The sequence below is a fragment of the Heterocephalus glaber genome, unplaced genomic scaffold (assembly GCF_053883595.1).
Source record: "Heterocephalus glaber isolate CG9 unplaced genomic scaffold, H.glaber_assembly_v1.0 deba00001662, whole genome shotgun sequence".
Lineage (NCBI taxonomy): Eukaryota > Metazoa > Chordata > Mammalia > Rodentia > Bathyergidae > Heterocephalus > Heterocephalus glaber.
Window position 1 is genome coordinate 5,750,768 of NW_028258403.1, and position 27,931 is coordinate 5,778,698.

Sequence of the window (27,931 nt, forward strand, 5' to 3'; positions counted from 1 at the left end):
GATATAGAGATTTTGATTAAGTTACTTTCTGTTCTGCTTAAGTGTGGGTAAATAAGGGGACAATTGTAATTTTTAAATGTATTCATAATGTTCAATGAAATGAATCAGCTTAGGAAAAATATACTTTGTTTAGTAAAAAATAACCTTTATTTCTATAGAAATTGCTAAGGCAACCTAAAATGTAAACATGTTCCGCCCAATGCCTCCTGGCCATTGCTTAAAGATATAAAAATAAATCAGACCCTGAGACTTCTCAGAGGGAACCTGCACATTGCTTGCGAAGGTTCTTTTCTCACTCGCCGGCCCGAGACCTCTCCCCTTCCTACCCTGCATCGACTGCAGCTGGTCTGCGGCAGACACATATTTTATATATAACTTTTGGTAAATGTACTGCAAAGGCTTAATTTAATTTCTGATTTTATTTGTATATAGAAATAAAACTGACTTTTATATGTTCACTTTGTAATGTACAGCCATGCTAAATTCCTTAGTTGATTTCAATAGCTTTTTAGGAAGTTCTTTAGCATTTTCTACATAGATGATCATATTACCTGTGACTAAACATTGTTTTATTTTTTTCCTTTCCAATTTCTGTTTTTCATTTCTTCTTTTTATGGGACTTTCTAGGTTCTTAATATAATGCTGAATAGGAGTAATGAGTGTAATCCTAGTTTCAGTACCATGCTTAGGGGGAAATCATTTTGTCTTTTAATATTAAGCATATATTAGGTATTGGAATTTGTAGATTCCCTTATCAGGTTGAAGAAGTTTCTTTCTATTTTTTGCCTGCTGTTTTTTTTTAACATGATGTTGGATTTTGTTAAAGACTTTTTGTGCAGGAATTAAAATGATTGGATGGCTTTCCATTTTTAGTTTCTTAATATGGTGAATTACATTGATTGATTTATAAATATTTAATTTAGCAATTCTAGGCTAAACCTCACTTAATCATGATTATAATTCATTTTTGTGTGGTTATATTTGATTTTTTTCAAGTTTTGTTAAGAATTTTTGCATCTATTTATTATGGTAGGCAGCCTCTAAGATGACTCACCATGATCCCTGCCTGCTGGTAGTTATGCCCGTGCATAATTTCCTTTTCTGAGTATGGGCTAGACTTAGTGTCTCACTTCTAATTTAATTAATAGAATATTGGGGAAATGATAGGATGCTATTTCAATATTAAGTTGCAAAAACATGTTGCTTTTACTTTGATTCCCCCATCCCCATTTTGTGGACATTAGTTTCACTGAAAAAAAGTAACTGGGAAATTAAAAGGTTCGGGGAGATAGATTCCTAATTCTTAAGGGAGACCTCCCTCTGGGATGAGATGATAGGCAGAATGCCTTGTTTTTCTTTCTCATTTCTGTTATTGGCTCTTCCCAGACTTGATAACACTTAGCTTTGTGTTGATCTCTGTTCTGTCTCACCTCTTTTCATCAGTCTTTTAATTCATGGAGTATTCATGCTAGGTAATCCTCAATCATCCCTTACCCATGGGTTTGGGTGAAGTTCTCGACATCTAGGATGCTTCTCTACAAATCGTATGATGTTGTCTGCTCCTCTATCAGCTCTCAGGATCAGCCAGACCAGCAACGGACAATTCTCTGTATCTTAGAATCCATTCTGTCAACTACGATCTTCTCATATCTGGTGAGCTGTTGGAGGAAGCCTTCTCTGGCACCAACTGTCTTTCTCATGTGTCAACGTAAAGATCATTTGATTTATGGTTGTTGCCAGGATGGGGTCAGCCAACTTCTGAGCTAAGGTGGTGAGTCAGAGCTCAGGACTTTTCTCATGTTCTCCCTTTCTATGATTTCAATTTGGGAGAGTATCCCCTCAAGTGAGGAGTTTACACTGGACTTTTCCACTAGCCCTTCAGAACCTGAAATCAAAGGTTTCCCAGATGATTCTTCTTAGTTACTTCTTTTTAAATTTTATTTTTGTATTGGTACCTTTGCAGTACATAATGATTACATTCCTTATGAGGAGTTGGTAGATGTTCATGGCACATCTTACTTCTTTTTTTTCATCTCCTTCCCCTCTCCTCCCTGTCCCTAACTCCATCTTTTGGTCCTTCTCCCTTTTGCAAAAGACATATTTCCCTAATTCCTCTTATCTTTTATTTTGCTCTTTATATTGTGGGCTTCTCATATAAGAGAAATTGTATGATATTTAAGCTTGTGTGTCTGATTTGTTTCACTTAAGAATATGTTCTCAATTCTTCCACAAATAACTCAACTTTATGGTAGAGTAGTACTCTATTGTGTATAAATGCCACACTTTCTTTATTCATTCATCTGTTGATGGACATATAGGCTACTTCCAAGATTTAGCTATTGAGTTGTGCTGTTAAATATGTGTATTCATGTGTCACTGTAATATGATGACTTTAACTCTTAGATACTTAGAAGGGGAATAGCTGGGTCATATGAAATTGCTAGTTTTAGTTTTTTTGAGAATCTCCATACTGATTTCCATGATAGTTGCAGTAGTTTAAAATCTCACCAACAATGAAGAAGTGTTCCTTTTACCCCAAAGCATTGACAGCATTTGTTATTATTTGATTTCAGAATGATAGCCATTCTTTCTGGAGTAGGGTGTAATCTCAGTGTTGTTTTACTTTGCATTTCTCTAATGGCAAGTGAGGTTGAACATTTTTTTCATATATCTATTGGCCATTCGTAGTTCTTCTGAGAAGTATCTATTCATTTTAGCTGCCCATCTTTTGATTAGGTGTTTAATTTTGGAGGGTATGATGTTTTGAGTTCTTTATTCTAGATATTAGTCTTCTGTCCAAAGTGTAGCTGGCAAATAGTTTTCCCATTCTGTAGGTTGTCTTTTTACTCTGTTGGTTTTTTCCTTTGCTGTGCAGAAAATTTTTAATTAGGTATGATCCTATTTGTTGATTCTTGGTACTATTTCTAGTCAACTGGGATTCTGTTTTGGTCAGAACTTGCCAATGCCTATGTCTTCAAGAGTTTTACCTATTTTATCTTCCAGCAATTAAGTGCTTCTGTATTAACATTTAGATATTAGTTTAGCACATGGTAAGAGAAATGAATCTAGCTTTGGTCTTCTGCATGTGGATAATGAGTTTTCCCCACACCATATATTAGAGAGATTATTTCCCCCCAGTGTATGTATTTGGCCCCTTTGTCAAAGATCAGATAGCTGAACATGCTCAAAGTTTTTTCTGCATCCTCTATTCTGTTCTGTCTATCCACGGATCTGTTTTTCTGCCAGTATCATGCTGTTTTTATCACTACAGCTTTGTAATATAACTTAAATCTGGGATTGTGATGCCTCTTGCTTTGCTCCTGTTGCCCAGGATGGCTTTTGCTATTCTGGGTCTCTTCTGGTTCAATATGAATTTTTAGGTTTGTTTTTTTGGTTCTGTGAGGAACGTTGTTGGTATTTTTATTGAGATTGCATTAAATCTGTAGATCAGTTTTGGAAGTATGGCCATTTGGACAATATTTTTTCTGCCTATCTAGAAATTGCAGATATCTTTCAATTTTCTGATGTTCTCTTTGACTGATCTCTTTTTTCAGAGCACTGTAGTTTTCATTGTAGAGGTCTTTCACTTCCTTGGTTAGGTTAATTTCTAAGAATTTATGCTATTGTGAATGGTAGTGCCTTCCTAATTTCTTCCTCAGTGAGTTCATTATTGGTGTAGAGGAATACCATTGACTTTTGTGTGTTGATTTTGTGTTCTGCTGTTACTGAATTCAGTTATTAATTCTAGAAGGCTTTTGGTGGAATTTTTTTGGGTCTTCTGTGTAAAGGATCATGCCATCTGCAAATAATGATAATTTAACTTCTTCCTTTCCTATACATATCCCTTTTATTTCTTTCTCCTGCCTGATTGCTCTGATTAATATTTTGAGAATTTTATTGATTAGGAGTGGTGATGGTAGACATCCTTGTCATGCTTTGATTTTAGAAGGAAAGCTTTTAGTTTTACCTCCATTTAATATAAAGTTGGCAGTATGTCTGTCATAAGAAGCTTTAATCAGATTGAGATAATGTCCTTTCATACCTATTTTCTTCAGGGGTTTTATCATGAATGGGCACTGGATTTTGTCAGAGGCTTTTTTCTGTGTCTATTGAGATGATCATGTGATTTTTGTCCTTTCTTCTGTTTATCTGTTGTATTGCATTTATTGATTTTTGTGGGTTGAACTATCCCTACATTTCTGGAACAAAGTCTATTTGGTCACGACGTATGATCTTTTTGATGATTCACTACATTCTGTTTGCTAGTATTTTGTTGAGGATTTTTGCCTCAAAGTTCATTAAAGAATTGGCCTGTAGCTCTCTTTTTTGGTTGGGTCCTTGTCTGGTTTTGGAATCAGGATAATTCTAGCTTCCAGAAGTGACTTTGAGAATACTTCTTCCCTTTCCATTTCTTTAAGCAATTTGGGCAGTATTGGCATTAGGGCTTCTCTAAAGTTCTTATAAAAATATAGCACTGAATCCATTGGGACATTGGGTTTTCTTAGTAGGTCTTTTATTACCACTTCAATTTCTTTGCCTATTATTGGATTATTCAGGGTTTTTATATCTTTTTGGTTGAATTTTGGTAATTATATGTATCTAGGAATCTATCAGTTTCTTCTGGATTCTCTTATTGGAGTGTAGATTTTTGAAGTAGTTTCTACAAATCTTCTGAATTTTGGCACTGTCTATTGTGATTTCACTTTTTCATTTCTTTTTTTTATTTTATTTTTTGAGACAGGGCCTTGCTATGTAGTTCAGGCTGGACTTGAACTCATTATGTAGTCCAGGATGGCCTCAAACTCACAGTGATCTTCCTGTTTCAATCTCCCAAGTGCTGGGATTACAGGCGTGCACCATCACAACTGACTCACATTTTCATTTCTTTTTTTTTCGTCCCAGGGATTGAACTCTGGTCCTTGCGCTTGCGCAGCAGGAAGCAAAACCACTGAGCTAAATCCCCGGCCCCGCACCTTATCATTTCTAATCACATTGATTTGTGTCTTTTCTTTGGTAAGATTGTCTAAAGGTTTATCTATTTTGTTTATTCTTCCAAAGAACTAGCTATTCAATTCATTGATTCTTTGTATTGTTGCTTTAGTCTTGATTTTATTAATTTCTGGTCTGCTCTTTATAATTTTCTTCCTTGTATTAGCTTTGAAGTTGAATTCTTCTCATTTTTCTTGGATGTTAAGGTGTACCATTAGGGTTTTTAGTTGGGCTCACTCTGTTTTTCTGATGTGGGCACTCAGAGCCATAAACTTCTGTCTTAGTATTGCTTTCATTGTGTCCCATAGGTTCTGGTATATTGGACTGGCATTATCATTTGATTGTGGGAACTGTCTAATTTATTCCTTGATTTATTCCATGAGTTATTGATCAGTCACAAGGATTATTGTTTAACTTTCAGGTGTTTGCATAATTTTTGTGGGGTTTTTTTTGCCATGGATTTCTAGTTTCATTGCAATATGATCTGATAATATGCATGGGATAATTTCAATTCTTTTGTGTTTACTTAAACATGCTTTATAGTCTAGCATGTGCTTCTGAGAAGATTATATTCTGTTGTTGGGTGGAAGACTCTGTAGATACCTATGAAGCCTATTTGTTGGAAAGTGTGATTAAACTCTGATATTTCTTTGTTGATTTTTTTGTGTAGTTGATTTGTCTGTGACAGTGGCATATTGAGATCTTCCACTATAGTTGTGTTGATCTTTTAAGTCCAGTAGTGTTTGTTTAATGAAGCTGAGAATACTGGTGTTTGTTTGTGTGTAGTGACGTTCTTTGCCTTTTCTGATCACTTTGCCTTGAAGTCCAATTTGTTTAAAAATACTATAGTTGCTCTAGCTCATTTCTGAGTTCCTGTTACATGGAATACTGCTTTCTATCTTTTGATTTTTAATCTGTGAATTTATTTTTGTATTAATTGTGTTTCTCATGTAGAGTATACTATTGGGTTTTGTGTTTTGATCCAATCCGTCAGTCCATGTCATTTGACTGGAAATTGAGACCATTTACATTGAGAGTTATTACTGAAAGGCACTGACTTATTCCTGTCATGTTTTTTTTTTGTTGTTGTTGCTGAATTCCTTTTATTCCCTTTTGCTTAACTGCTCACCCTACCTGGTGTGTTCATTCTATTAGACTTTTTGGCATTGTTGGCTTCATTGTCTCTTTTTTTTTTGGGTACCGGGAATTGAACTTGAGACCTTGTGCTTGCGAGGCAGGCATTGGAACCACTGAGCTAAATCCCCGGCCCTTCATTGTCTCTTTTGAGGATATCCTTGAGAAGTTTTTGAAGTGCTGGTTTGATGATCATGAACTTCTTAAAGTGCTCTTTGTCATGGAAAAATCTCATTTCTCCATCAGTTTTGAAAGATAGTCTTGCAGGCTATATCATTTTGAGTTGGAGATTGTTTTCTTTTAGGGATGGAAACATATCACTTCAGGTTCTCCTGGTCTTTGAAGTTTGTGTTGAGAAGTCTGCTATAATTCTAATAGGTTTACCTTTATAAGTGATTCATTGCTTTTCTCTAAGAGCTTTTAAGATTCTTTGTGTTGGATTTCTTTTAAATAACTATTTTATGAAAAAATAAAACAAAATTGCATAATGAAATAATAAGAGAATAATAATAACACACTGTGTATCATTATCTTCAGAGTAGGTACTTATAGTACAGGACATAGACAAAAAGATTCTCTCTTACAAAGAAGAAATAAACATATAATAGCACAAGACTTTCTTTTCAATGAACTGAGAGAAACTAGTAGCATAAATGAAACAAATTAGGATATAGGTATCTTCCCAAGAGAGTTAAAATCAGCATATTACAGGGGTACATGCATACCTGTTTATAGCAGCACAATTTATAATAGCTAGATCTTGGAAACAGCATATATGTCCACCCACAGATGAATAGATAAGTAAAAGGTGGTATTTATATATAACGAGGTACTACTCTTCCAAGATAAACTTGAAGCCTTTGTAGGTAAATGTGTTGGACGTCTGGGTTTTTGACTGTGATGTGTCATGGAGAAGTTCTCTTCTGATCGTGGCTATCAGGGGTTCTGCATGCCTCACTTATCTATGTTTAATTTTTTACTTATATTTGGAGAGTTTTCTGTTATTGTTTCTGTAAATAGATTTTTATGCCATTTGTGCTGTCTTCTGATTTTTCACTGATTCAAATTAATCTTAGATTAATCTTCTTTGTATCATTTAGCAGCTGTTGAATCCATTTTTTATGATCTTTTGTTGTTTTTAAAGTACTGTATCTCTGAATTAGTGGTATTTTTATGGGAGGATACACGTTCCTTCAGGGAAGGATAAAGTGAAAGTAAATGTGCCAGGGTGCTGTTCAAGGGCATCGGTGCCTCTACCAAACTCTGGCTGGGCCCAGTCCTTTCCGTCTGTCTGCTTTGGACTGTATGTTGACAGTGCTTAACCTGGACATTGTGAGTGTGCAAGCAACTGCAACAAAGGGATTTGCCCTTCTGCTTGTTTCCACAGGCTCTCCCCAAGCACCTGCCGGGTCACTGCTGTCATCAAGGACTCTGATGAGCTCCTGGCACTATGTCCCCACTGGTGACCTTGGCCACTACCACTCTTGTGCCCTGCTATCTTCTGGCAACTCAGCATCACATTGCCTGGAGCCGTGTTCACCCTGTTACTTTCCCAAATACAGCCCACTCCCATGGGGTGCCACCTGGCTCCAAGCAACAGTCCAAGCCTAGTGTCTTTGCATTAGGTATCTCACCCACTTCTTTCGTATTTTCATTTTTTTTCCTTACTGAGGTTAGGACCCCAGGCTTTACCACTGAGCTAGGTATAGAGGATTTGTGTATTTTGAGGTAGGTTTTGCCTCTGTGACCCTTCCGTGCTAGAACTTGCCATCCTCATACCCCATCCCCCTCTGTCCCTACACCCCATGATCTGGTAACTACTCAAGCCAAGGCACATTCATGTTCAGGTATGCAGAATGGGAAAGCAAGGAGACTACTGCGTTTTGTGCTGGATGTAGGCAGAATTTTGTAAGTTCAAGCAGAAGGCTGTACTTAATACAAGCCCCCCGAAAGTCACACATGACTGGTCTGGATTTTCACCACAGAGGTCAGGGTCCTAATGTCTTTAAGCTTCTCGGGGGGGGGGCGGCGTCTATGTGCTGACCACGCTCCTCTGTGACTGTCTCTTGCGGCAGTCCCCATTCAGTCACTTCTGTAAGGTGACACCCCAAACCCTGAAGTATAGTTGCTCTGTAGTTTGCTCTTATAGAATTAACCCTTCCCAGGTGACTCCTGATGAAACTCTCTTAAATGTGGCAGGTGCTGCACTGGATTTCTTCTCCAACTCTCACATGCCATGCAGGTGGAATGATTTTCAGAGTAAAATTTCATGGTCTTTGTGCAGTTTACCATAGCTGTGGGCTTTTCTTGGGGCTAGCATTGCTGGCTGGGTTTGTTGTTTCTTCCTGAGGCTTTTGACAGTCTCCCAGATTACCTTGTGTCAGCGGAGACAGTTGCTCCCTCCCCAAGCTGGGTTGGTTGAACTTTCCAGAAGGCTTCATTTATTTCTCTGCATTGTACTCCATTTCCCCAGCCTCTCTATAATTTCATTTTTTTCCCCTGCAAACTCTTTTGATTCTCAGAGATCTACTTTTTTTCCTCCTCACCAATTTATTGTTTTCCAGGTGTTTCAGTTATAGATCCCAGACAGGCTGTATTTTGCTGCTGGTCTTTACTCCACCATTTCAAATCTCTCCATAAGTTCTTAATTAGTGTGATATTTCTAACATGTTGAATGGGAATATTATCATATTGATTCTTCAGTTTTCCCTCTTTGCTATTAAGGGAATCTGAGAATGTATATTTCCTTTAGGTATAACTCTAGGTATTTTTGTATGATATATTTTTATTTGTTTTAACTTCAAATTTACTGTTTTGTTAATTTTTTCTTTCAAAAGACTAGTAGTTTGTGAAATATCAGTTACTTTTTAGTTAATGTTTATTTTTAGCTTCTAATTTAATTTCATTGTTGCCGCAGACCAGCTGCAGACCAGCTGCAGTCGATGCAGGGTAGGAAGGGGAGAGGTCCCGGGCCGGCGAGTGAGAAAAGAACCTTCGCAAGCAATGTGCAGGTTCCCTCTGAGAAGTCTCAGGGTCTGATTTATTTTTATATCTTTAAGCAATGGCCAGGAGGCATTGGGCGGAACATGTTTACATTTTAGGTTGCCTTAGCAATTTCTATAGAAATAAAGGTTATTTTTTACTAAACAAAGTATATTTTTCCTAAGCTGATTCATTTCATTGAACATTATGAATACATTTAAAAATTGCAATTGTCCCCTTATTTACCCACACCTAAGCAGAACAGAAAGTAACTTAATCAAAATCTCTATATCAGCAGGGATACAAGCAAGATTTAGTTAATTAAATGTCAAACTTGTGGTCGTCAGCTGGCCCTTGAGAAACTGCACAATGGTTAATATAGTTTGCTATTAGCTCTCTATTTTTTCTATACCTCTATTCATCTTGCTTAAATGTTGTTTGGGTTCATGGTCCATGAGCAGGAAATGTTTACACTACTTTGAGAAAAACTGAGCAACTTGCCTCCTTAGTGTATTTATCTGTCTTAACTTTCTTTCTATTTCCCATTTCCCACTGTGTCTTACATCTAAAATCTGTCCTTTCAATCTCTTTATAAGACCCCTTTAGTAAAAAGAAAGTCATCAATAGAAGAAAGGAGTTACAGTGTCAGGAAAACAGAGGGAGTTTTAGGAGGGGTTTCTTTAGAAGTGGGTGTGACAATAGAACTGAGAGAAACAGGAATTTGGGACTTTTGAGCCAGATCAGATTTCAATACAACATTGCCAATTTGCCTCATGGAGAATATGTTGTTAGTCACAAATACAATGATTCTTGTGACCAGAGTAACAATTGTAAACATTAGGGCAAGAAAAAATAAAACATGAGGGTACGATGTGTTCCACCCTCCTTTTCCCCCAGCTGGAACTTTGTCAAGCAGCATTGGAGGTTGGTCGGGCTTCGCCACATTGTGGACAGAGAAATACTCTATGAATGCAATATTTTAAAATTTACTATAACTTGCCTCTCACCTTGGTATCCATTCACTACTAATACGTGTTCCATGTGCACTTGAAAGAATATGGTTCTGCAGTGTTTGAGTGCAATGTTTATGCATGTCAATTAGGTCAAGTTTACTAGTTATGTTGTACAAATAGTCTATATTTTTACTGCCTCAGCCTGGGTTTCTCTACAAAGGTTAATCTGAAACAAGGTTTGTGTGTAGGTAGTTTCTTTTGGGAAGTACTGTAATCAAAAGGTACAGGAATGGGGAACTAGAAAGGGTGAAATGGGAGGAGGCAATTTTTTTTAAAATTTAAATATATATATTTACTGGTACATTTTAGGTATAAAATACATTTACATTTATCATTGGGTGTTTGTACCGGAACATGATGCATCTTAGTTTTTATTTTTTCTCCCATTACCTGTGCACCCTTCACCCCCTCCACCCTTCCCTATCTACACAGAGTTTGATTCCATTTTTTTTCTCATAATTTTTTCCTTTCCCTTCTCCCCTTTCCCCTTACCCTCCTGCCATCCCCTAAACCTTGGACCTTTTCCTATTTCAAATTATCAGTTTTTCATTTTAATCATTTTCATCCTTATTTACAGTTTCAATTTCTCACACTAGAGAAACTGTTCAGTATTTACACATGTGTGTCCTATTTATTTCACTTAAGAGTATGGCCTCAATATGCATCCATTTAGCTATAAATGTCTCTAGTTTCTCATTCTTTATGGCCGAGTAGTACTCCATTTTATAAAAAAAAAACACCACATCTTCTTTATCCAGTTTCCAGTTGATGGGCACTTGGGCTGTTTCCAAGCTTTAGCTATTACAAAGTGTGCTGCTACATATATCACTGTGGTATGATTCTTTTAATTCTTTGGGGAAGATTCCCAGTAGGGGAATAGCTGGGTCAAATGGGACCTGAAGTCTTAGTTCTTTGAGGCATTGCCATACTGATTCCCACAGTGGTTGCACCAATCTACATTCCCACCAACAATGGAGAAGGGTTCCTTTCTCTCCACACCCCTGCCAGCATTTGTTATTGGTTGATTTCTTCATAGCAGCCATTCTTTGTGGGGTGAGGTGAAATCTCAGTGTTGTTTTCATCTGCATCTCTCGAATGACCAGTGATGTTGAACATTTTTTTCATATATTTACTTGCTGTTTTTACTTCTTTGTCTGAGAAATGTCTGTTCATTTCAGATGGCCATTTTTGAATTGGGTCTTTGAATTTGGGAGGTCTGATTTTTTTCAGTTCTTTATATATTCTTGATAGTAGACCTTTGTCTGAGCTACAGCAGCTAAATATTTTTCCCACATTGTAGGTTGTCTCTTAGCTTTGTTGGCAGTTTCTCTTGCAGTGCAGAAGCTTTTTAATATGATGAGATCCCAGTTGTTGATTTTTTGTGCTAGCTCCCGTGCTACTGAAGATTTGTTCATAAAGTCTTTTCCTATGCCAATATCATCAAGAGTTCTACCTAACTTATCTTCCAGCAAGTTTAGTGTTTCTGACTTAATATTAAGATCGTTAATCCACTTTGATCTTAGTTTAGTGCACAGTGACAGGTATGGGTCTAGTTTTAATTTCTGACAGGTTGAAATCTAGTTTTTCCAACACCATTTATTAAATAGGCTATCTTTCCTCCAATGAGGGTGGTTGGCTCCTTTGTCAAAGATGAGGTGACTGAGTATGTCTGGAGTTGTTTCTGCATCTTCTAATCCATTCCACTGATCTTTGGGTCTGTTTCTTTGACAGTACCATGCTGTTTTTATCACAGTAACTTTGTAGTATAGTTTCAAGTTGGGGATTGTGATGTCCCCAGCCATGTCTCTGTTGGCTAGAATTGCTTTTGCTATTCTAGGTTTCTTTTGTTTCCAGATGAATTTTTGTATTGTTTTCTCTAGTTCTGTGAAGTATATTTTTGGAATTTCAATTGGCATTGCATTGAATCTATATAGTAGTTTTGGAAGTATGGCCATTTTCACTATATTGGTTCTTCCTACCCAGGAACAAGGGATATCTTTCCATTTTCTTATATCCTCTTCAATCTCCTTCTTCAGAGTGCTGTAGTTTTCAGAGTAGAGGTCTTTTGCTTCCTTTGTTAGGTTGATTCCTGGATATTTCATTTTTTTTAGATGCTATTGTAAAAGGAATTATTTCCTGAATTTCTCTCTCAATGGGACTGCTATTTGAGTATAAAAAGACTATTGTTTTTTGAGTGTTAACTTTGTATCCAGCTACTCTACTGAATCTGTCAATTAGGTCTAGAAGACTTTTGACTGAGTTTTTTTGGGTCTCCTATGTAAAGCATCATATCATCAGCAAATAATGACAGTTTCACTTCTTCCTTTCCTATCTTTATTTCTTTTATTTCTTTCTCTTGTCTAATTGCTATGGCTAATGTTTCCAGAACAATATTGAACAGGAGTGGTGATAGTGGGCATCCTTGTCTTGTTCCTGATTTTAGTGTGAAAGTTTTCAGTTTTTGACCATTTAGTATGATGTTGGCTGTTGGTTTTTCATAGATAGCCTTAATCAGGTTGAGATAAAGACCTCCTGTTCCAATTTTCTGTAATTTTTTTTATCATGAATAGGTGTTGGATTTTGTCAAATGCTTTTTCTGCATCTGTTGAGATGATCATGTGGTTTTTGTCCTTGACTCTGTTAATATGGTGTATTACATTTATTGATTTATGGATGTTGAACCATCCTTGCATCCCTGGGATAAATCCGACTTGGTCAGGGTGTATGATCTTCTTGAAGACACTCTGTGTTCTGTTTACCAGTATCTTGTTGAGGATTTTTGCATCTATGTTCATTAGGGAGATTGGTCTGTAGTTCTCTTTTTGGGTTGGGTCTTTCCCTGGTTTTGGAATCAAAGTAACACTTGCTTCCAGGAATGAATTTGGAAGTCTTGCTTCCCTTTCAATTTCCTTGATGAGTTTAAAGAGTAATGGTGATAGTCTTCTTTAAATGTCTTGTAGAATTCAGCAGTGAATCCATCAGGACCTGGGCTTTTCTTTGTTGGTAAGTTTTTTATTAGATTTTCAATTTCACTCATTGTAATTGGGGTGTTTAGAATTTCTATATCTTCTTCATTTAATTTTGGCAATTCATATGTATCTAGGAATCTGTCCATTTCTTCTGTGTTTTCCATTTTATTAGAGTACAGGTTCTCAAAGTAGGTATTGATGATTCTCTGGATTTCTGCTGGATTTGTTGTGGCTTTGCCTTTTTTCATTCTTAATTGCATGTATTTGAGCCTTTTCTTTCCTTTTTTGATAAGGTTGGCTAAAGGTTTATCAATTTTATTTATTCTTTCAAAAAACCAACTCTTTGATTCATTGATTTTTTTGTATCATTCTCTTAGTCTCCATTGCATTGATTTCTGCTCAGATCTTTATAATTTCCTTTCTTGTATGAGCTTTGGGTTTGTTATGCTCTTCTTTTTCTAGGAACTTGAGATTCTGCATTAAATTATTTAACTGAGTTCTCTCTGTTGTCCTAATATGGGCATTCACTGCTATGAATTTCCCATGTAGAACTGCTTTCATTGTGTCCCACAGATTCCTGTATGTTGTGCTGGCATTTTCATTTACGTGTAGAAACTGTCTGATTTCTTCTTCAATTTCCTCTGTGACCCACTGGTTGTTCAGGAGGGTGTTGTTCAATTTCTATGTGTTTGTGGGTGTTTTGCGGTTTCTCATGTTATTGATCTCCAATTGTATTGCACTATGGTCTGGGGATAACTTTTATTCTTTTACATTTACTTGGATATGTCCTATGAGCTAGCATGTGATCTATTTTGGAGAATGACCCATGTGCAGCTGAAAAGAATGTATATTCTTTTTTTTTTTTGTATTAAATTCTTTTATTGGTACATCATAGGTATACAACACAATTACATTTCTCATTGGGAATTGTACCTTTATATAATGCATCTTGGTTCTTATTTTTTCCCCATTCCTAGCTCTCCCTTCATGCCCTCCACCCTTCCCTATTTACAAAGACTTTATTTCCATTTTCTCCATTTCTCATCATTTTTTCCTTTCCCTTCTTTCCTTTCCCCTGCCCCTCCCACTACCCCTACCCCTTTGGACCTTTTCTTCCTATTTTACATTATTGATTATTCAAGAATGTGTATTCTGATTTTGTGGGGTGGAACACTCTGTAAACATCTATTAAGTCCATTTGTTCAATAGCTTCGTTTAGCTCTAGAATTTCATTGTTAATTTTTTTCCTAGTTGATCTATTTGTGATAGAGGGGTGTTGTGGTCCCCCACTACAACCGTGTTAGTGCTTATTTGGTTTTTCATGTCCATTAATATTTGTCTTGTATAGTTGGGAGCATTTGTATTTGGTGGATATATATTTAGGATTGTCATCTCTTCCTCTTGGATTGTTCCTTTCACAAGGATGTAGTGACCATCTTTGCCTCTCTTAATTAGTTTTGGTTTGAAATCTACTTCGTCTGCAAATAAGATTGCTATGCCTACTTTTTTCTGGGTTCCTGTTGCGTGGAGAACTGTTTTTCATCCTTTTACTTTCAGTTGGGAGGAGGCAATATTAGTACAAGGGAGTATTACTGAAGTTACTACATCTATTAGCACATGAGACTCAATTCCACTGGAGACCTGTGGTGAGCTGGTTAGAATGTATGTTAGAGTTGTGAACCTGAAGCTAGTTGTGGTGATGCACAGCTGTAATCTCAGCATTCCTGAAGGCTGAGGGAGGAGGATCACAAATTTAAGCCCAGCCTGGGCAATTAAGCATCTGAGGCCCTGTATCAAAATAGAAAATTAAAAAAGGTCTGGGGAAGAAGCTCAGTGAAAAGTCCCTTGGTTCAATCCCCAGTAGAACCACCACTAAATCAAACAAACAAAGAAACAAACATAGGGATTTGCATCTGAGACAAAGAGATACGGTAATTATCTATTGGTCTACTAGTTCCTGTCTTCATTGATTGAGGGTTGCCTGGAGTGATATCAACTCATATACATTTGTAGCTACATATGCTATCAGGAGGTGGAATCTGTTCCAAAGTATTGGGTTACTGGAGGTGTGGCCTGGAAGGATGTATCTCCCTCCCAAACTCCTCCCTTCACTCTGCTTCCTGATCACCATGTTGTGAGCAGCTTTTCCTCTGCCATTCCCCTTTCCACGCTACCCTGCCTTGGGGCCAGCTGATTATGAGCTAAAATGTCTATAAACCATGAACCAAAATAAACCTTTTCTTTTTGTTGCAGGTGTTGGATAGTGTGTCTCAGCAATGAGAAAGTGACAAAGATAGTGTTGGTCATATTTAACTCATCCTTTCCAAATATAACACAGACTTTCTCTTCCCCAAGGTTAATAACTGCATGGTCTCATTGAGTTCAAAGTCCAGAATCTCTGTGTGCCATGAGGAGTCATTGTATCAGAAGATAGTGTACAACTTTTCCTGTAACAAATTTGGATGTGGTCCTTTTGATCCAAAAGCCATTTACTAAAAAGGTAAGTTATTTGTTTTCTATGTGTTCAACATACAACAGTGGAACAAGGACAGGATAATTATCACAAAACTCTGATTCCAAAGGAAGAATTGGAGACACATGATGGTCACTGATCTAGAGTAATTCTGAAATCCCACTGGGCAGATGATAAAAGGATGCCTCAAGTGGATTCTATATCTTCACCCAGAGAGTGGCTTCTTAATCCACTGTCCTGTGACTTGGCATCTAAGGGCTTCACAGATGGAATCTAATGCCCTTCTAGAGAACTTTCAATCTCCAGGTCCCTTAGTACTATCTACCAAAAGCACCATCTGATTTTTCTCTTCTCATCATGCATGTCCTGTGACTTCCTGCAAGGCTTGTACTCTTTCTCCTGTCTGACAAGATACTTTCTTGCTCAGATTTTGGGAAAGCCCTTCTTCATCCTCCAAAACTCAGCTTAAACATACCTTATTTTCCTTGACATTCATCTTCCTATATCCACCCTTCACTAAGAGAGAGTAAATTGTTCTCTTACATGTTTTGAGAGCAATTTACTTTATATCTGTTATTTCTCTTACTATATTATAGGTATCTGTCTGTCTATCTATCTATCTATCTATCTATCTATCTATCTATCTATCTTGTATGGTAATTTGGATTTCCCCAAACAGAGACTGTACATTATTTGCCTTTGAATACCTGGAATTAGCAGAGTATTTGAACTTGGAGTGCACTCATGGAGTGTGGGTTGAATTATATTGCTGAATGTCTACCTATAAAAGCCGCCTTTGAATAGCAAGATATTTAGCAATGTCTTTGTTATGTAGAATAGATTTTATAAGATTAGAAGGTGATAAGCAGTAGCAACATCCTTGAAGTCTTTGGAGATTAATGTGGCTGATGAGATATGTTATCTGCTTTTTGCCAAGTTCAGGCTATGGGAAGAAATTGAAGCAGTATTGTGTGCCCTAATCAGAGCAAGGTAGTAGAGATATGTCAAGTCTCAATTCTCCAAAACAGTGTCAAGAATCTCCTGGGGTGAGAGGTTAGGGGAAAAAGAACTGATGAAATAAACAAGACAGAGGAATGCTAGCTTTCAGGACCCTTAAGTAGGCAAGGATCCAGGAAAAAGAGAGCTTTTTGAAGTTATAAGCAGAATGGGATGGTTGTGGGTAACTCACTTAAATCCTTTCCTCCTTTCTTTGTTGTCTTATGCCCAGTCCTCACGTTCCTCTAAGAAGGATAGTCAGTGGGATTGAATGGCTAGAGTCTGGATATTTTCTAAGGTACAGTGTATGGGGAAATTCTGACTGATCTGTAGATTTACATTTAATAAATTGCAGGGTGGGATTGACAGTTCTTTCCAAGCTCCTTGAATGGGAGGAATCTTGGGAGTAAGCTGGAATGAGATAAAAACCAGATAGGGATGTAAGGTGTTTCATGTTTCTTAGTTCTTTTCATGAGACTCATCAAGTTTTTGGGAAGTTCTGATTCAGATGGCCGCTCTTGTCTTGATCTTCTCAATCAGCTGTTTCAGAGAACTGATAAAAAAGTCACATTTCCCCCTAAAGCAAACATAGAACAGTTCCAAGATAAGATTAATGCTACAAATTTGAGACTCACTGTCTACCCTTTCTCCAAAGCTTTCTGCCTGAGGACAATGGTGGCTGCAGTGGGAGGATTGGCTGCTTACCTCACTCATGAGTTTAATCCTCACTTGAGCTCCCACAGGGGCACAGGAGGGGTCTGTATTCCAGTGGCTATCTTTGCTTGATTTACTGTCAGTTTACCTATGTATCAGATGAACAGAATTCAGTAGAACCTGGTCCTAGGACTTTAACTCAAGGCTCTGAGGAGATGGACTCCCAGCTGTTTCACATAAAGGACAAATGAAGACCTGACATGATTGGGGGTTAGGGACATTTAATTTAACAACTCTGTAGAATTGTCCTGGGGTGGGATGTGTGTGACAATACTTGTATAAATATTTTAATACTAAATTTATTGAGACATAATGAGATTAATGCAAGTTACTTTGGGTCTCTACAATTGTAAGAGGTGCTCAAAGTCATGGCCATTAGCCTCAAGACATTTATTAGTACAGTAAACTGCTGCTTAAGTAACCTTGGTCATTGAGATTGCTGCACAAACATTTTAAGTTTCTTCTCTAAGGGCTGGCAGTGTAGTGGATTTCCTGTGTTATACAACATCCTCTATGGTCCCCCATATGAGGGTAACACCATCTGTAGAAAAAATATATTATTTTTCCTTTCCTGAAGTGTGTATACAGCTTTTTGGCATACTCTGTATATGGTCTTAAGTGTGCATGACAGATATGTGAATCTTCAATGGAGAGTCACTCATAAGTGTCACTTTTCAGTTTTGTGAGGAAGGAAGAGTAGCATAAGTGACTCAAGCTTGAAAGTTTCTGGTGTCAAAAAAAACTGTGGACAGTATATTTTCTCCTGGCCTGCACTATAATCTGAGGAGTTGTAGGGCTAAGGAATTACTTACTTTGAGACAAATATATACCAAGCACTTATATTGTACAAAGCACTGTGCATGCACTGGAGATAGACACTTGTTGATTCTGCCCTTGAAGATTCCCTGTTCTCATAGCTTTGTGAAAGATTGTGGTAAAGATAGAGGAAGAATGGGAGTTGGTGTGTACTTAACTCCAGCTTGGTTCAGAGAATTGTGGCTGCCCCTCCAACTCCACACTACTTGGGAATGGGGTCCTGCAGGGGCTGTGGTGTAGAAGGGTGGAGAAAAGCATTGTGCATAGGAATGAAGACTTCATCCTTTTGCTGTACAGATCTTGAGTGTATCTGGCATCTCTTGTGGAGCTATTTGTTTCCTTCTATGTGACTATGCAGGACACAGGTGAAGGGACCTTCAGCAGAAGGGTGGGACAACAGAGATAGCAAGATGGAGGATTTAGACCAGAGGAGCTGTGGGTGGAAGTATGGGTGTGAAAGAGATGTGCTTAGGTGAGGTTAGCAGATGTCCTTCCCCCTATGAGTTATGTGTAAGTTTGTGACAAAAAGGCTACTTTCTGTGGATGGGAAGGCAATGAAAAGGCTAGATATGGGTCATTAGGGCTCTTGCCTTGATTTGGCTCTGTTCTCAGGGTTTTGGGCATTTTATCTGCTCCTCAGAGCTAGATTTACCCTTGCTCTTGATGATATTTCTTGTTTTTTAATCAAGAAGCAGAGGCAATTTTCATATTCTTTATCAGTTGGTGACAGTTTTATGTGTTGATTGTGATAAGAAAGTAAAATCTGCCAAACATATTTATATAAGCATACTTTTTCATTAAAATTAGCATGATAATTGTTGATCACAGAAACACGAGTAAGAACCCAAGCATCTGTGTGCACACATGCATAGTACTAAAGATATGATTCTTAAAAGCAACAGTCCCAGCACTCATTATTCTTGATCTCATTGTTCAGAGACAAATACTTGTAATTGCACCTACAGTATTTTATTTGCTTTCTGGTAGTTGTCTTCATTGTTCTAAGTATCACAAACTTACATTTCTTGATTTTAAGCATTAGGCAAAAGATTGACTTCTTGATAGAAAAGTAGGGAATTGGCTTACTTTCTCCTACCTGTGTGTGGTTAAAAGGATCAAGAATTGCAGAATCTTCCTATGAACATACGTTCCATGCAGAAGTGATACGCTCTTTTCTCCCAGCTTTTCAACCCAACAGGTGAAGGGAGGTGGGAGGTCTCAGTGACTAACAGTCTCCTGTCCTAATGATTCTCAAAATGTGGCTTTTATGTTTCTCTACTCCTTCCCACAAGAATGTCTCTTTGGTGAGGGTCTTGTAAAAACCACCTTCTTATGCAGGTGTCAAGTCAACATGACCAGAATCACCAGAGGGAAAAAATACTGGCTTCTCAAAAAGAAGTACAAGGCTGGGGATTTAGCTCAGCTGTTCCACCACCTGCCTTGCAAGTGCAAGGTCCCGAGTTCGATCCCTGGTACCAAATAAAGAGAAGTACAACCTTTTTAGAAGCTTTGGTATCAGACAAAAATGGGGTTACTTTCTCATTCATTCAGCCCTGGTCTTCAAAGTACACTCCATTTTGCCTCACATTTGTGATTATCCACTGCCTACTATTTCACAGTATCTTGTTAACTCTTTTTACCCTCAGTCCTTCATTACCAAGAGTTAAAGAGGTTTATTATTTACACACAAACATGCCAAGCATTTGCCTTACCTCAGTCAGACTAGCCAAAAGTCTAATTACTGCATCAATTTTTTGGTAGTTTGAGGGAACTTCAGAATCTTGGAAATTCAGGTGAGGAGTAGAGATGTGGCCTAAGATGAGTGGGATGTAGAAGAGAGTGCTAAGGTATGGAGATGCTGGTATAGCAGACTTGCAAAGAGGTGTTTGACACACAAGTACTTGAGCTTTTGTTGTCTTTCCTAGGTAGGGCAGTGTGTTAAAAGCACATTAAAAACATCACTGGGGACAATCTTTACACTGAACACCCAGAAGTATGTACAGTGTCATGGTGATGGCCCACAGTGGAAAATGTAGGCACTTGTCAACAAGACCTGATGCACATACACGTGTATGAGCATAAACATACAAACATAGCAGTCAAACAAAAGTTTTGGGAGACAATATTTATCTTAATGATGCACAGTGTTCTCTGTTAGCATCTGTGTTGTTCTATTCTATTTCATTCAACTCTAGGATAAAACTTGAGCGGCATGGTTTTAAAAGGATGATTACCTGCAATATGAAAGATACTGATCTACATCTCTTTCTTCCTCTGAATCAATGTTTGTTGGTAGAGGAAGAGAAAGACCCAAGGAGAATAGATGGAGAAAGGAGACAGGCCCTAGGATAGGACTTTAAATGCTTCATCACAAGACAAATGAGTTAGAATTAACTCAGCGCCCATGCATATCATTTATTGTCATACCCATTAGATATATTTTATTACCTCTATAGCAATTCTGTAAAATAGGCACTGTTATCTCAATTTTATTGATCTGATATTAAAGTTTATGGTTCAGAATTAGATTTTTCAACTTCCAAATTAAGGGTCATTTCTTTTCTATGACCCAAGAGAAATAGAGGTTTTGCCAGTGGGGCCAGGAAATACAGATGTAAGGGAAAGGTGACTGGCTCTAGGGAGAATTGTTTTCTAATCTTCTATCAGGAACTAAGATTAGTTTTGCAGTGTCAGCGTGTGAGGTATTACACATTTTTGTTACAACCACCTTGGGAAATGTCATGACTGTCTACTTACAAATGTATAATTAAGACCCAGGCACATTTACCTTGCCCAAAGTCAGACAGCTCATAATTTCAGAACTGGGTTTCTATGAGCTGTCTTCTGCTTTCCCTGAACTTGGAGGGGAAAGTCCATGGGAAAGCAGGCTAACATGACACAGTGTCAGTTTTCTGTAGATTTGTAATGTGTGTAGTTCATAGACGAGGGCCTGCAGGAATAAACACCTTCCCCACATTATTCTATATGCCTTTGATTAAACTTGGATTTGTGACTGGGGTGATTCATTTCTTAGTTTATATGGACTGGATCTCTGTTGCTCTCAATTTGATTTGCTTAACCCCATCCATAGCTCTGATCTTCTCTAGAATAAGACATTTACACAGATTCCTAATGTTTTCTCACATTTGAGCATCTTAGGATTCTCAGTACTACTTTCTTCATCCTCTAAGGATGCCGAATAAATTACAGAATTCCCAGTTAAATTTTTATTTCAGTTGAAAAAGCAAGTCATTAAAATATGTATATACCCCAAATATTGAATGATATATACTTATACTAAAATTTTTGTTTATATAAAATTCAAATTTAACTGAGTTGTGAATTTTTATTTGGTAAAATTATCAATCTGACTTAGGGCATACTACCACCAGCAGGATAGAGGAGGACATGGAGGTCGAGAAGTCTTTTTCTATGGCCCTGCATCAGCAAGACCCAACAGCAGAGGGTTAAACAAATAAGAGATTTCTAGTTTTCACTCTTTCTTTAACTTGAAAAGATATATATATATATATATATATATATATATTTTTTTTTTTTGTACTGAGGATTGAACTCAGGACTTTGCACTTGTGAGGCAGGTGCGATGCCACTGAGCTAAATCCTGGGCCCATATTTTCCTTTTTGAAATACTCCACACTGCACAATGTTTGTGAGTAGACAGGGGATCAAGCAAATGATGAATGAAAATATCCTCAAGTGTGAGAAAGATATCTCAGGGTTGTGGCATAACTCAGAAACATATTTCTCCTTGTGGAATTTCACTCTGATATTTCCTTTTCTGCTTACTATTCCTACAATAACTTACTATTAGAGGATAAAAAGTCCAGGGGTGCCCTTTTCATGAGTTTTGGAAAGCTCTTTGACCTAGATGGTTTCTCCTGTAGGCCGCACTCCTAGCTCTCTCAGAATCTGATAGGTAGCTCACTCCTTAAGTCACCATTGTCTGCATCTCAGAATTAATACTATGGCCATGATGATCTTATCTTTTCTGGGTAGGCTGCAGGGTTTGCACGCTGGTTAGGCAACATCTATCATTTTTATTCCAGTGGTTCACGTGATGCTTGTTTAATTTGGGGTTATTGTCAATGTGGTTACCACTTGTGAACTCATTCCAGCTCTTCACAGTCTCCACTGTTGCTTTCTCTGAGTCAAACTGTGAGAATATAATTTCTAGGTTGGAATAATGGTCATATAAAGGCTGAATAGTCTCCATCTGCTGAGATTTTTATATTATGCTGAGGCTCTATGAAGTTATCTCAGTGGCCTATATTTCCCTCACATTTTGCTTCCTCAGTTGCAAGAGGACTGTCTCCTTTCTTAATGGCAGATGCTACTCAGGATACATATTTTCGGTGAGGCAGATAAGGCAGGTAGCATGAAGGTTCATGAAGTGCCAAGCGATGTGAGATGAACGAGGCAGGTGGTATCAACTGCACATACTGACAGCCACGTGGCAGTCAGTACTCCAGGCTGTCATTTAGAGAGTATTCTTTTTTTAAAAAAATTAGTGTATATTTGAGATACATAACAGCGACCTTCATTTTGGGGAATTGGTACACATATATTATATCTTGATCATTTTCAATTCCTTTACTCTCTCCCAACTCTGTAGCCTCCACTTTTCCACGATCCCCTTTTCTATCTGCCTCCATGTTTCACATTATCTCATTTTTTCCTGTCTTGCATATGGTGTCATGGGATTAAATGAGATAACAGAAATACAGTAGTAGGTGAAGAGTTAAAAAAAAAGTTAATTTTTCTTTTGAATTTTCTATGGCCTTGGGTTAAATGACCTGATTCATGGAAGTGGTATCAGTACATTGAGACTCCAAACCTACAAGGGCAGAGATAGAGATCTCTATACATATCTTTTGGATTTCCTGAGTGCATTAAAGGTCTACAGCATGGGACTCAACTTCACTCATTGTCACCTTTTTAGCAATGTGTTTCTTTGCACCTAAATTCTCCTTCATCCGTAGGATGCTTGAGTCTCCCTCACCTTGGTGCTGAGGTACAGCAGGGCCCTTTACAATGCTGACTCTGAGTAAAAATTCATATAAATTCTCTAGAGGTTGCGTAGAGGCCAGGTAAGAACCAGGATGCTCATAAATGAGGCAGTTGGGGGTGGGGCCAGGGTGAGATAAGAGAGGCACCTTGAGTACAGTTTGAGGGGTGCTGTCTCTCTCAGGGTCACCCAAGAGTCTCCTTGCAGGACCTCTCCTTGGAATTGTGCCCTGAGCACCTCTCTTGTCTCACCCTGGCTCTGGCCCTCATGCCTATTACTTGCAGGAAAGGCCCTAGAGATGGAGCAGCTGGTGGGGGGGGCTGAGGAGTAGGGAGCAGTGTACCGTGAGGTGCTGACATGAGGAAGCCCCGGGGCAATTATTCTAAATGCTAATAAGAAAAAAGAGCAGGATAGAAGCATGTTCTGTAAATATGATTTTCATAGTCTGGTCACCTCACTCATCACAGAGTCTTTTCTTGGTCTGTTTGAATAACTATGTGTTTGTGAATTTAAAGCTTACCCAATATAAAATACTTTTTAGAATACATAATGACTTACAAAAATCTTTAATTTTAAAAAATCTGCCTTAATCACTGTATTAGTTCCCTATGGGTGTTTTAATCAAGTACCACTCACTAGGTAGCTTACAGCAACAACAACAATGACAATGATAACAACGATTTCTTCTCTCACAGTTCACAGCTTGAAATCAAGGTGTCAGCAAGTTGGTTTTTTTCCTAAGGAAGGCTTTGTTCCAGACCTCTCTCCTAGCTTCTGGTGAGGGCTGGAAAGAAAACATTGATGTTTTCTGGCTAGCAGATGCATCACTCATCCCTGCCTCTGTCTTCATGAGGCCCTCTCCCTGTCCGTGTTTCTGTTCTTCTCTTTTAAGCAAGCTGTGTTGGTTTAAAGGTCCTTCCTGTTTCAATATGACCTAATTTTAACTTCAGCCTGCTGGGGATCTCCTCTAGGCATCACCTGAACACCTCTGGAGCTCAGCCCCATGACTCTAGCTCTTTCCCAGTCCTTCAGTGCCTTCCTGAGAACTCAGATATAAGATCCATAGTGGGAATGGGGACCTCCTTTGAACCCAGTAAACCAGTTCTGTACGCCATGATTAAGGACATTCCTGTCATGGGAAGCTTAGGGGACATTAGCCTATGGACTTCTCTTTGTTCCTTATCCATGTCTGTAGGGCTCTCCCCAAGACTAGACAAGGTTGTTCTCTTATAGCACTGTACTTCCAGCTCTTCTTCATGGGTTAAGCCCAAAACCATGCCATTAGCTAGCAACCCCAGGCAGCATCCTTGGCTGTGGCCATCTTCACCTCATTTAGCCCTAGGGCAAGATGAGGTGTCTCACAACTGTGAGGATTATTGTCTTGATTGCAGGTCCCCATCCAAAGCAGGTGAGACTTAGAGGCTCAGATCCTGCCCTCCATTTGCTTCCTACAGACAAGGTTTGGAATACGATTTCTGTTTCCTGAAGGCTTCCCCAGGCTGCTGAATGGGCTGGAACTCAAGAGAGGAAATGCCATCCTCCTTATTTCTGGTTCTCCTGAGGGCCTTGGGTTTGATGTCCCTGCATATGAGTGTTTGAGGGCTGTTTTCCTTAGATGAAATGGAATAAAAGGGGACAGACTTGCTATGTCCATTTTCTGACTCTAAACTAATGACCCATCCCAATGATATTGCTTAAGGTAGCATTCTCCAAAGAAACAATTAAGCTTATGATTGTTGGAAAGGTTTTGTAAAATGCTGCATGTCATAACACTGGGTCATAATGTAGCCATGGGTTCTTGTACTGCTGAAGATACTGTTGAAACAGTGCTAATAGAAGATAAAAATCAAGGTGGTTCTTAATCATTCTGGGAAATATTCTACCTACAACTAAGTCTTGATTCTGATCATTCTTTATTTGTCTGATTGCATGCACTGTTGAGAGGTTTTTTGCCTTTTTTGGGAGAAAAGTTTCCCTGAGCTTGTGAGGTCAGCCCTGTGCTGCCCCTGAGCCCTACTCACTGAACACCATCTGCTGAGGCCATTTTCTTCTAAGCACTGCATTCTTATTATCAATTATTGCCCTTTCACTCTTCTCCCTCTTTCTTCTTGAGGTTCCAGAACTGGACGGATGAAATTTGGAGTATGCCAATAGAGGGATTCCCGAAGATACCCAGAGAACTCTGACTCTGCCACTTAATGGAAATGTGCGGATGGTGGGAAGCCCCACACAGGCTGATTCCACCTCAGAGGCAGGATGTGATGGACCACATAGTCCCACATGGGAATCCTCTCCACTGTGTGTCACAGAAGCCTGGAGGGACACATGGCTACAGATTTTGGAGAAAAGGGAATGTGAGGAGCACAATCTCCAGAGTGGAAGAGACCAGGCAACTCTGTTCCTGTGGAGTACACAGTAAATGAGTTTGAGGGTCAATCTCTTTTCTAAGACTCATGTTTTAAAGAAGAAGAACATTGTATGTCACCATTTCTTCATATTTTTCTTTTTCACCAGAGTGACAATTTTCTCCCAGGAAGTAATTTCACCAACACAGCATATTTAAAACCCATGGTCTTTTGTGATTCCAGGTGATGGAGTAAGGTCTTAATCGCTTTCCTTTTGTCTTCTCTAGGGTGCTCTATGATTTGACACATGGGACATGATCATCAACAAGCTTCCATAAATTCCAGTCATGCACATTTTGTATGGTCACGTGAAATGATAATAGTAGAGAGTAATGGGATTAAAAAATGGAAGTTGTGGGCTGGGGGTTTAGCTCAGTGGTTCTGCTGCCTGCCTCGCGAGCACAAGGTCCTGAGTTCGATCCCCCGTACCAAAAAAAAAAGGGAAGTTGTATCGACATTAGAACTAAATATTCTTACTTTTCTATTGAATTTCCACCCCAATCTTGGTCACAGGGGACTCTGAGAACAAAGCCCAGGGATCTGTGGGATACAGACTAACACCAGGTTACCTGAACACCAGCTTATTGAGTACTTTTTGTCCTCATCATTGTATCTCCAGGACTCAGAACTAAGTTGTAGTGACCCACCTCTAACCAGGCCTCTCCTCCTAATAGCACATTCAGCTATGAACTCATTGATGAATTAATTCACTGATGAATATAGCACCCCATAATCCAATCATGTTGCAAATCTCAAACTCCTTACAGCCATTTATGTCTTAATGGATGGAGAAGCATCCCCCCATATAAAGAGCAGCCCTGAATTGCTGTCAGCAGTGGTAGGTGTGGTCTAGAAGCTAGTCTGCTGGCTGTGAGCATAAGGGATGAGCCAAAATATGTGAAGGACAATGAGTGATTGAGTATGTTCTGATCTTGGGACTGAATGGCTAGGACTCATCCCAGAGTCCATCCCAGAGTCATCTTTGCTAGAACATAAGGCAGAGTGGCACCACAGGAGGACCTGGCTGTCTCTAACAGGGTTGCAGCAAATGGCTGGGAACTTGCCTGAGGAGGTGTGAGAGTCTTCCTAAGAATGGGTCTTGGTGTGGTGAGTGGACTCTTGGTCCCTCATGTTTTCCTCAGCTTGTTGCAACTGTTCACATGGGTTTAGTCTTGAAGAGAACACTCTGCTGATCATGCGGGTCTTCCTGGTGCATTTCCCATGTCAGAGGATCAGGACCCAGGTGATACAGTGACAAGAAAGTGTGTAAGTCCTGAGCACGTGTGTGAATGTGGATACCTGTGTGGGATGAGCTGCCAGAAGATACGAAGAAGCAAGGAGAATGAAGTAGTTAGAGACTGCTCATGGACAATAAGGATGATGTACTCTTGGGATTCCTTAGAAACCTTTCCTGCAGGGAAGCCAGAGACAAGAGGCAGCTGAGTGGAACAGAAAGATATAAAATGAGACTATGTTTGCCCTTGGGTTTTGAAAGGATTGGGTCTGAGACTGGGGAGTGGTCTCAGAAAATGTCACAGAGATAAGGGCTGAGTGGGGTGGTCTTCCATTGCCTACTCCTCCTTCACGCCAGAAAGTGTTCTTTGCATTTGCAAATTCAAACACTTAATAATGAGGCTGTCATATCCAAGAGCATGCAAGTAAGAGATAATTCCTTTGGTCAAGCAGTTAGTAAATACAGAAAATGACTGAGGATTGTCAAAGATGTATTGTTGATTAAAATTTTGTTGATAAATGGCTTACACAGAATACTAGACAAATGACTTCCATTCACTAAAGCATTTCTGCATGTAGCCAGTTGAATTTGATATCTGTTTGGTGATTATTCCATTTAAGAATATAAATACTACAAGAGTTCAGATGGTAAATGTCACACAGCAAGGAGTAATTGACATTTTCCTATACCTAGAAGTCCCCCCTCCCCAGCTGATTCTATATGGTTAACTTAAAATGTTTAAAGTCTGTTTTTGAATTATGTGATTTTGGTAATCTTTTATTTGAATATAATATTGATATATACAGCCATAGGCTAATCTTTAGGGCAAACGTATTGTTATTTTAGTCAATATTTTGTGTGCAGTTTTGTGTAACTTCAGAGTATCAAAAGTGTGAAGCAGACCTTTGTTACCTTGACAATGAACATATTCATTTATAGCACTGTGTGGTTGATCTTGGGAAAAGTTTTATGACTTAAACCGTGGTCATTGATGAACACATTGGTTCCATCTTTTGGCTATTGTGAATTGTGCTCCTATGAACACAGGCATTTGCTTAACCTTGCAAATATTTTTTTTTCTTTTAGTACTTGTATAGTTATTTTTTTTTTTGGTGTAGATCTTGAATTCATTTGATGCTTTTACTGGAGTATGGCCTATATTAAATTGGGCCTTTAATGC

At 38.5% G+C, this 27,931-nt stretch overlaps 1 long non-coding RNA gene across 1 annotated transcript; it reads left to right on the forward strand.

Annotated features, from left to right (window-relative positions):
- Positions 1-255: 255 nt before the first annotated feature.
- LOC110345662 (uncharacterized) lies at positions 256-27,931 on the forward strand. The gene is made up of 3 exons (XR_002389129.2): positions 256-381; positions 15,443-15,587; positions 25,226-27,931. It is a non-coding gene; the product is annotated as an uncharacterized LOC110345662 (long non-coding RNA).